We start from the raw sequence: 11,207 nt of genomic DNA, 5'->3' as shown, positions 1-11,207 counted from the left end.
TTGCACCAGATACGTTAGAAGCCACATCCTGTATCACATGCATAATTGCAACCATAAATAATAAATAGGACACATTTTACGTGTGGTGCTCAAGTTTTGCTGAACATCACCATGAGACAGCATATACCTTGCTATTTTTATTCTTTTTACAACTCTGTTCAGATGGAAGGTTTTGAAAGAATGCTGAAGCTAGAAGGAAGGTGACAGATCAAATACGTGGAGGAGCAATGCACACTCTGCCTCTCTTGTGAAAAAGGTAGATATGGGTTCTGGAAAACTCTGTAGGCACAAAGCTTGTCAAACCCGCCACACATTTTTCAGAGGAAGCCAGGCATATATTCAAGAAAATGTTGCTGGCAACGTTAAAGCTGCTCAAAAAAAAAATAGCAGCACTGCATTCTAAATATAAGTTTCTCTTCCTTTTATATATAAATCACTAGTTACTTTCAGCAAAGGAAACCATAACATATATTTTTCTTATAAACCATGTATCTAGTGACTTTTTTTTTTTTCCCTTTTGAAGATCAACTTGACCTTTTGTTAAAACAATACCACAGGGTAATTCATTAGTGTTAGGAGAAGGGGCAAGGCAGTAGCATTGAGAGAGAAGCAGACTGAGGTTTCCCACTTGTTATTGTCAAAAATGTGTGTGGCCAGGTGACAGCATATCAGCTAATTTCACACAGCAGTTATTTTGCTCTGTGACCTCTGTTTTCAAGACAATGAATGCTTAACTCAGACTGTATGAAAGTAAGTCATATGCACTTTCCAAAGGCTCTCTGGCAAGTCATCATGTAAACCCCAGTTCTTCATCTGCCATGTTTGCTGTGAAGGAGCATCGACTGCAGAAACAGCCATTTCATGTGCCTGTGCTGCAAACAGTGTTACATTGTACTGGCATTGTAATGTGAGGGACTAAAATGCATAAATAGCTGAGTGCACGGGATATCGGAGGCCAAACCTACTGAATAATTAAGTTCACAGTAATCAGAAGAAATATGCCCAGCATTTGAACAAGAAATGCTGGCCTCTTTTCTGGGTGTAGACAAAAAATGAAACAAAATTAACTGGAACACAATCTCAGATAGGCTTGGGTTCCTAAATGAAAGAAAGAAAAAGGAAAAGGACACAAATTCAACAACTGAATCCAAAGTCTTCAGTAGGTTTCAGACTTGACATGGCAGGATCCAGGGAGAGTGGAGCCCAAATGCTTTTTTTTGGCGAGGTTTGTTGATGTACACTACAGCCTTGAGAAAATACGGCAATCACCTATCTTCCCATCAAGAAGTGACCTGTCACGATACTCTTAGCTTCTTACATTATGTTGTGCAGGTTTGGTAAAAAGCCTTCACCCCCCAACTTTTAGCATATGGTTGCACTGCTTAGTGCCGGCTTGAAAATGAACAGCAGCAGATTGGGACTCGTGCTGCTTTCCCGGTTTGTTTGTTGCATTTTTCACGTTTGCTGTTGTTTCATTATAACAACCTGGATAGTATATCAGCTGCTTTAGCTGAGAAGAAATTGGTGTTTCATATATATTTTTATTATTGTTTTCAGGCATGTTGGTCCAATCATATTAACGGTAAAGACTGAGCAGTGATTAATGAACCATTTGCAGAATGTAAGTGAGTTCTGATTCACATTACATTCTGATGAGTACAAGGACAGTTACCAGTAATTTCAGAATGTTTGCTAATGTTGCAAGCTTCAATGTCTGGGATATTTCCTAGGCCCTGTTAAAACAACTTGGGTTCATGTTGTCTGACCATACATCTTTAAAAAACTATTGCCAACCAAAACCATTGGCCATGGGATCTTAGAATATCTTCAGTTCTTAAGTCTCATATTCAAAGATGCTGAGGACCTGCAGCCCTGGTTCTTCCTGCGGAGAGCCACTTCCCCTTGGGACTTCTGGGAACTGGCAGAATTTGTTGCCAGCCGAGCATCCAAAAATGACTGTTTGAGTCATTCGGCAGTAAGACCCTGGGGACTGAGCCAGGCTTCCTGTTCTGCATTTATGCAGTGCGTAATGTTACAGGGGTCTGGATCCAGTGTCTTGTGAGCTATGCAATACATTAGATATTAATAGTCATAAGTAAGGAATATGGCTTGGCTGCTTCTGATTTCATCTTTTTCAAATCTTGCAGAGCTGAATGTAGAAATCTAGAGTCTCTAGACCTCAGCCTCCATTATTTGAGCAGTAGGCTATCCATTGCAATAGTTATTCAGTTCTAGACACAGCACTTCCCCATAAAGTAAAATAAAAACAAGGAGATGGAAAGAGAATACTTGATGCAGTGTCTGTTGTTTTGTTTGCTCAAATAGCAATTACAACTCTTTCCTGTGCAATTAGATATGAGGCCTCCTACTGCCAGGTCCAATACAAACATGCTGGAAAGTACAATCTTTTCCACACGATTCTCTTAAAATGAGAATTGTGTGTAAAATTTGTACTTGGACACTGAGATTATCAGCAGAGTTTAAGGAGATGCAACATTGCCCAAGCCATCCATTCAATGATCATTCAAAGATCAAAGTTCAAAGTCACAAGATTTATTTAAAATACATAATAGCTTAGGGTTCTTCTCTATTTGCCATCTTGCCGGGGGGGGGGTCAGATTTTTCAGCCTTAGATCTTTAACAAGGCTTATGAAAGACTACTTTTATCAAGGCAGCTGAAGGTTATGTGTAACCATGTGATTGCATGAGTTAGTCTTCAGACAGGAGCAGATATTACACTATTTAGCAATGTGGAGTATCATTATTGTCCTTTTAAATTGCCGTTCAGCACCAGTGAAAGATGGTATTTCTAGTAATTCTTCCTAAGAATATCAATGGACCCTCTTGTTGCTGTAATCTCAAGGAATGCTAATGAGGCTTCTCTATAGCCATAGGGAGATCACATTTTGCAGGATGTGGGGATAAAACACTCCTTGGAGCAGCATGCATGTGAGTGAATGAATGCTTCCTTTAGGAAACGTCCAGGTTTCTTTGCAGGGTCACATGTGTGTCAAAGCAGCACTTGCAAAATACCAGCTATGATTCAGGCGCTCTCATGACTTCAGAAGATTAAAAGTGAAAGTTGCTGAGAACCATAAGGCAGTACAGTGTGTGATCATCCTCTTTTTAATGTACTCTTGATGCCTCTTCCTCTGTGATCGGCTACTTTCATGATAGTAAAAATGGGGCCTGAGTGAATTGGTTCCAAGATCTCCTTGGTGGGCTTGCTGTAGCCTAAAAGCTGCACATTACCTAAACGGTAATATGCAAAACCTCTCAGCATTTCCTCTCCACTGAGCCTTGCAGAGGGAACTGGCAGGCAGCACATGTGGACCTCCCAGCAGGTCTCCAACCAATTATGCCAATGGCCACATACTCCAAAATACTCCAAAGCACCTGAGTTCAAGGTCAGGCTTTGGCGCCATGTGAGCCTTACATAGGAAAGGAGTGTCCTGACTGCATTTGTGCTTTGTTTCCATTCTCCAGTATTCAGGTCAGAATATACCAAATCAGAAGATATTAAATTAATTAGACTAATATACCCTATTTCTCCATACAGAAGTTAAAGTTGTATGCATGCATCACAATTTTATCATTGTCCAAAAGCTGAAACATACATTTGTACTTCAGAAGGTGGCATGTGATGTATTTACGTTGGCATTCACCTGAAATAACAGTGGAGACAGCATTTCCAGATAGAACTTGGGATAAGCCTCTTTTGTTGAACTGTGATCTTGTCTACAAACCTTACTGTAGCCAGCCCAAGATACACTGGCCTGGTGACTGTCTTAACCTGTCTTCAGATCTCCCTTGGGTTTGGAGTTTGGGTATGGGGTTTTGGGGTGGGGTTTTTTTGAAGGGTATGTTGAAGAATCCAAATTGCTTTCTTTCCTCATGAACAAAAGGAAAGCAACAGAAATTAGAAAAACTGCTAACAGGATAAAGTTACAGTTTTAAGGATGGGCAAAACTTGAAATCAGGGTTATAGCAGACGTAACTTCCTTGAGGTCACACCAGAGCCCCCAGCAAGGCACGGAGTAGAATGTTAAGATGTTCCATACACTTTTCACAGTTTATTCATGCCTACAAAACATGTATGGGCAAGCAAAGAGAGAGGGCCAGTTGTTTTATTCTTGAGCCTGTGTGGCTATTTCGTAACCAGTCTGTGGCTTTGTCTGCAAGTGATCAGATAGAGAGGGCTCAGTTCTCCCTTTTGCAGGTGTAAGCCTGGAGATGTGTATGCTCCAAGACATAACCTAATCTTGTGATGTTGCCATATTATGTGAGCTTCTGTGAGATATTTACAGCTCTGACTGAATTTTCTCACAGCTTCTTGATGTAAACATCTTGTTTTTCCACATTCCTTTCTGATGATAGTTAACTGATGGACTTCTAGCCTGGCCAGTGGGATGGAGAGGTGGTAGCCTTGTTCTCCAATCCCTGGTCATTCTTCAAAACCTATAAAAGCGAGGTCTTTGTAAACAATAAAGTCTTTCTTCTTCAGCCTTCATTTTGTGGAGTCAAATCTGTGAGTATTTACTCGTGTCCACTAGCGACATTGGCCCATGCATTGCTGTATAACATCGGATCACATAGGCAATCTGGAGTGATGTAGGGCCCCTACAGGCTGAGGAGCCCATGTGGCATAATGTTCTCTGAAATAGTAAGCACCAGGAAGCCACGATGTTTCTAATGCCAGCAGAAAGCAGCCTGTATACCAGGTAAAGTTTTCAAAAGTGAAAAGTGAATTGTATAGGTCTGCAAATTGGACTGACAGTTCCAGCCCTAGTAATCATTTGGGTGGTGTGTTTATTATTTTTATAGCCGTTCACTTACTATTACTGAAGAAATTCTGGAGCATCTTACTGTTTTCTTCTCTTAATTCAGTCTTATTCTTCTAATACATCTCCAGTTCACGCACGTTTTCCTCCTATCATAGTTTTCTTCCTTCACTGTGTCTCTTCCCAGCGCTGTGTTTTTCCTTCAGCCCACCTCTGTTCCCTCTGCACTTTCTACTCTTGTGCTAGGTCAGGCATGTCATTAGTGTACACTAATGCCTACTGAAAAGGCATCCACACAGAAAACAGTTGTCTAAGATAAGAGGTAGATTGCAACTCATGTATGAGTAAATACAGAAATCACAAATTTAAACAAATTGGTGCATAGCGAGAGTAATTTTTCATTTGTGGAGCAGCTAGAATAGCTTTGCTAGACTTATCTTCTCTCTTAAACTGCTAAGAAATTTGCATCATTCCAGCTGTACCTTAACCAAGAGATCTAATTTAAAACCCAAAATGGCCATAATTAAGAGTGGAGAGGGAATACTGAGTGTATGTGTGTGGTTCCTTAAGTGTGTGTTTGACTGTGTCCCATGACTGTGTCTTGTGGTTTTATTACAGAGAGCTAAAGCATGATTCAGTAGATGAGACAGATCAAGAAGAGCCTAAGGCTTTTCCAGATAACTCTTTCTTAAAGGTAGCCACTTCCTGGGTAGAAGCCTTCAGAACCTCCACTCCATGGATGAATGTTAATACCCAGGACTGTTAAGTTTTGCCTCTGCTAGTTCCTTTAAACCTTGGCTATTCAGTAGAGTTGATCAGCCACCTGCTGTGGACATTCCTGGGAGATCCAAGCTCAAACAGAAATGCCTGGGTTGTGAAGCTGTGCTGGCCAACCAGTGCACCAAGGCTGCAAGAAAAAAGCAAACTATCTGCCTTTCTTTTTTTACTTTTTCCTTTTCAGTTCATTGGAGTTCCTCCATTCTTGAGGTGTGTGTGGGGACACCTGACAGAAGCACTCTAACAGCTGCTGGTGGTCTGGACTGTTTATGTTTATGGTGTTTATGGACTCTCACTGTTGGTATTTGCAGCCAGCGGGGTCAAGTGGCACAGACCAGAGTGCGCTTGTTTTCTGAAGCTGTTTTCATTTGTAGGGATCCTTAGTGCAACTTCACACTCATTGAGTTACTCAAACACTGAAAACTTGGACTGGTTTTGTAGCTATTTACATGAACATTGTTTTCAGCGATTTCCTTCCCAGGACTTTAGGGAGTGTGACAAACGCTTGGTAGGTCACCCTAGCAATGCTTTTCTACAAATGTTTGGCAGCTCTTGAAAATCTGAGTCACGTCCTTTGCTGTTCCCAAGTTTCACTGGTGAACTCCCTCTCAGTACTTGGCACCTCCCCACTCCAGCAGTACCCATGCCTACCTGCACACCACAAAACATTTCTCATACTATCCCAAGCGAACTCTCTCTGCAAATATTACAGTATTCTAAGAAGTCAAGGTCTATTTTTGAGCAAAACTCTAACTAAACACTGAGCTTGCTTCCCTTGGTGTTTTGGGGATTTGTTATTTTTATTATTTTTTAGCAACTGCATTCATATAAGCCAACTAAAAGGAATTTTGAATCAAGATGCTGCAAATTCACCTGTAAATTTTTCTACAAAATTACTCAATTAATCATGAATAATTACTGCAAGTAGTTACAAGTTAGCAAATTTACAGAATCGAGATTTTCTTGTAGGCAACATAAGAACAGGACAAACAGACAAACTTTTCAAACATATTTCATTAGTTTAAAACTGTGCTGTTAGTTCTGATAATTAGGTTCAGGTCTTTTGCTGTTGTCATAATAAAGTTTTGGCAGATTTGTTATTGACAATTGTAACAAAACATGTAGCAAGATAAACCATTAGATGTAGTTGAGTCTCCTAGCATACAAATAAGTAGAGGGAAAATTGTACAGTATGTATGAATAAGTTTGGGGTTTGTTTTGTCATTTTAACACTGCTGTGTCATGACCATTTTATGCCCACAGTCAATAAAGCACACTCATCAACCCAGTTAAGTGTGAGCCTCACCATCCTGCATAGGTGAAACCTGCAAAGAAAACTGTATCAATTTTGTCAAAAAAGCAGCTTCTTTAGCTGAAAGTAAGAACCAATAACAATAAAAATTGCTTTATAAACCAGGGTGGGGAAGAAAAGTCCAATGATAGTATATTTCTCTTCACGTTGGTAATTGAAATGTCTGTCCCTTTTCTGCAGGCATAACTATCAAACATACTGATCAAGTAAGTGTTTGCTTACTCCAAAGTGGGGCATCTTTCATCCTTATTTTTTTTGCTTTGCAAGAAAAAAAAAAAAAAGTTTCTTAAAGTTCACAGAATTGTAGAATTTTTCTAGACCAATACCACGATGGTCAAGCCTGCATATTGTTTGTTTGCTTAGTATTTTTATCAGCTTGGCTGTCTCTTTATTGCCTCTGAGGACTGTAGGCATGCTTTATCTTAAAGATGCTGGTAGAGTAATTCCTTTGTTAAATTCCAGTTTATGGTGTTTAAGAAATTCTTTCCCAGTCAAAGGTATGGGTTGGTTGTTGTTTTACATTTTTTTTTCTTCCTGTTGTTTAGGAAAAGCAGGTTTTTCTCAGTCTCATCAGCTTGATAACCAAACATTCAATCTCCAACATTCTCAGTAAAACTGAGCCCTAAAAAGGTGCTGAAGTAATAAGGTGAAACCAGCTGTACCAGTGGTCGTACTAGATATAGTTTTGCAAATCTCCACGTGATTTTCTCATTGTAGTTTTAATAATTTTTTTTTCCCTTTAAATATATTCTATTCCTGTGGCAAATGTTTTTGGAAATGCATATTTTTTTAAAATAAAATTTAAAATTAATAAGATGTTTTTCCTCTTCAAACTTGCCACTGCAATATCTGCAGACAATTATTAATTACCTCTTTTTCAGACATGTATTTGCCTATCTATCTTTCCAAAGACACAATTCTGATGCTTCCCAAACCAGAGGCAGGAAGAGAGAACAGTCAATTCCCATCACAGATGACTTTGAAAATCGACATTTCTGTTTTAATTCCAAACTGCATTAAAAGATAATTGCTAAGCTCTCCACAGAACAGCAATCTGAAAAATGTTGGCTTGCTGATCTCAACAAATTAGGACTGGGCAAGATAAGGAAATAGGGTCTTCCAGTTCCAAAAGCCTCTGGGTTTGCCACAGAAGCTGGGGCTTGTTTGTTCCTTCTCTTTCGGCCCATGCAGTGGGATGGCAGGAGAGGGAGGGGAACATCTGAGATTCTTTGATTTCTAGACTACTGCGGGCAGGGAATATGAAAATCCTGGACACTCCTTCCCTGGAGGGCTGCCAGGATCTGTTGGGCTCCTAATATTCCTGACTTTGAAAGAAAACAAAATCTGCTAAAGAGGCTGGCTGCAGGTCAAGACACTGGAAGCATTCCCCAAAGTCTATCTGTTGAACTTACGAGAATCTTAATGAGTTAATCAGGAGAAGCTCAAGCAGGATCCCAAGGGAAAAGTGCCCCTTGACTTTGATGTAAAATGTATTGTTAAAAGTTAATTAACAATTACAACAGTAGATGAGGGAAAGCAAGCAGTCTGCATAACAGTAGCTGAACATCCCAGGGAACACTGACGGCAGTGACTGGCTGCAGAGTCAGATGCAGCTAATACAAATCTTTTGGAATTTCTGCCTCTTGGTGTCTCACAGTGACATCACATCTGTACCAGCTTAAAACTGAACTGATCCCCTTCCTTAGTTTTGCAGCTGCAACTTGTCCTGATCTTCTTATTCCTTAGCTCTGAAATGCTTTCACAGTCAGCTGACAGTTGTCCACAGCACACACTGATCGCAGCAACTAAAGACCGACCTGAAACATGATGTGTCTGCACTGAACTGCAGTGTTGGCCCAAACCCTCTTTTTCCGGACACTTTGGACATAGATAGAAGATACTGTCAAAAAGCAGGTAATGTTTGTTGAAAAAATTAACTAAAACTGTGCGGTTTCAAATAACCAAACTAGCCCCTTTTCAACAATTTTGGGGTTTTCTTATGTCACCCTTTTTCTTTCCCTTCATATAGCCTTGTCTTCTTCCTCTGTCTTTGCCTACTGGTCTTGAAGACCTAAAAAATCAAGATGTATGTCATCATTTATGTGGGAGCAGTTTGTTGTCTTGGTTCACGACATGACTGAGCATGCATTTTGAAGAGGCCAAACAAATCACCTTTTTATTTTTTTTTTGTAAAAAGCAAAAAGTTTCCACTTAGAATGGCATATGACATCATTCATTTGCATTCACTCTGCAGAAGCTTCTTAACACTGAAAGACATTTTGATAAATCTTAAAATAATCTAAAATAATCAGGCAAGTTCTAGTAAGAAGTGATAGTTAATTTGGTGTATTTTAGTAATCATCCCCTTTACAGGCATTTTAGATGGAAGAAAACCTGTTCAGAAAGCAGGCTGTGATACCAAACATGCTGAAACACTGTTCATAAGCAGTGAATAAACACTGGATAAACAGAAGAGAACAGCCTGTTGGAGTAGAAAACTGGAAACACAGGAAAGAGTAAAGGCAAAAAAGCTCAGCCTGGACAAGGTAAAATCTTATGAGTCCTCTTCTTTCTTAAAATAAGTCTTTAATCCTTGGTACGACTTCTGCAAAGACCACCTCTTCTTCTGTCAAAAAATGAAAGTCATGTAACTTCCTGTGCTACTTGACTCTCTGCAAAGGTCACAGGACCCTTCTCTCCAATAAAGTTGACCTTTTGATTTGCAGCAGTAATGATTCAGATCCTGCTCTCAAATTTCCCTATCATTATCTCTGTTATGCTCTGTTGTAAACCACTGATTGTGATTTCTTGCCAGCAACAGCGGCACAATAGTAGTGGGGTAATTGTCATGTTCATGGTTGTGGCCCTTCAACATCATGAGAGTTACAAGAGCATATCTACTCATGGGATGTGGACTTTACTGTTGACTTTGGATCAAAGTTTTTCACTTAAAGGTTGATGTTCACTTTATAAAGCATTCTCTGGTTTATCAGTTCAGCTCGAAGTATGAGGTTACGGGCAACACTCCACCAAAATTGTCTTTGTTTGCTGTGGGGGTACAAGGCTAATACCTGGCAGCTCCTACCAAGCACAGTAATGGGAAATCCTTAACAGAGCTATTTATTCAGGTGGAATTATTTTGAATATGTACATTAGAGTTGATTTAAACAGAGACTTCTGACCATGCCTGTGCTACCCAGATTGGTCTGGCTTATGGGACAACTGCATAAACTGGCAAAGTGAAGCTGTTTGTCACAGGTAATTTAATTCTGTAATTATCTTTTCCTTCTTCCTCTATGCCTGCAGAGCAAGAATCTGCTCTGGTTCAGAGCAGTTTCATAAGGAAAAGAGCACTGAACTTCCCAATTACTAAAACAAAAAATAAGAAAAACAAACAAACAAGCAAACAAACAGAAAAACCAACCAACCAAACAAAAAAATTAACAAACCCAAAAAGAATCTTCAGAAGGAAAAAAAAGTGCTTGTTAAAATAGACAATGAGGTAGATTCTGCTTTTAGCTGTGAATAATAGAAGGGCAGTGCCTTCTTTTTACTGCTTCTGTTGCAATGACAGCTGGGCCTCACTTGTACATGCTGGAGATAAGACACTTCCACACGGTCATACCAAGTTCAACAACCAGCTCAAAAGCACAAGTAATGATGCAAACATCTGCTGTGCCAGGGAGAGATAATATAACTTAAAGCTGCTTAACTCCGGTTATATTTCTGTTAGAGAAGGTGTGAGTTTGCAGCCTTTTATCAGCTGTGTTACTACGAGCACTGTCCAGTTACAAAAAGCTCTTTTTTGTGTGCATTTCTAAGTATTCTGACTTAGCCCTTCCACATTTTTAGGGGAAGAAGAAGAAAGGTGAAATGCATTTGGCTTCAGATTATGCCAGTTTTATTGGATGAACCCTGCCCTAAAGAGGCATGGCCATGCAACTTTGCACAGTGAGTCTGTGGTTCAAAAATGTCCATAAAACATCTTCATACCCCAGCAATTTATGTTGTGCCAAGGTTCTTTTCAAGTGCTTTACAACAAACTCGAGGGTTGTAGGAAAAGTCCCAAGAACCAAAGGATAACGTGCTACAGATAGAGGGGCAGAAAGCATGGCAAGGGTACCCACAAGTCTGCAGGTTTCTGCTATGGCAAGGAATTGGTTAAATTCACAGTCAGTTTGTGTCCCTTTGTTCTCCTGCCAGCATTGTTTAACTGCTCTCACAAGACAGACTGTCCATGCTTGGTGTAACCCTTCCCTGTATCTTCTCCAGAGCTGCTTTCTTCTCGAGCGTGCGAGCACAAATCATACCCTGTGTTCTGGGGGAAGTGCCACAGA

The sequence above is a fragment of the Hirundo rustica genome, chromosome 2 (assembly GCF_015227805.2).
Source record: "Hirundo rustica isolate bHirRus1 chromosome 2, bHirRus1.pri.v3, whole genome shotgun sequence".
NCBI classification, from domain to species: domain Eukaryota; kingdom Metazoa; phylum Chordata; class Aves; order Passeriformes; family Hirundinidae; genus Hirundo; species Hirundo rustica.
The sequence above is the reverse complement of the archived record's forward strand: the minus strand, read 5'-3'. Positions refer to the sequence as shown.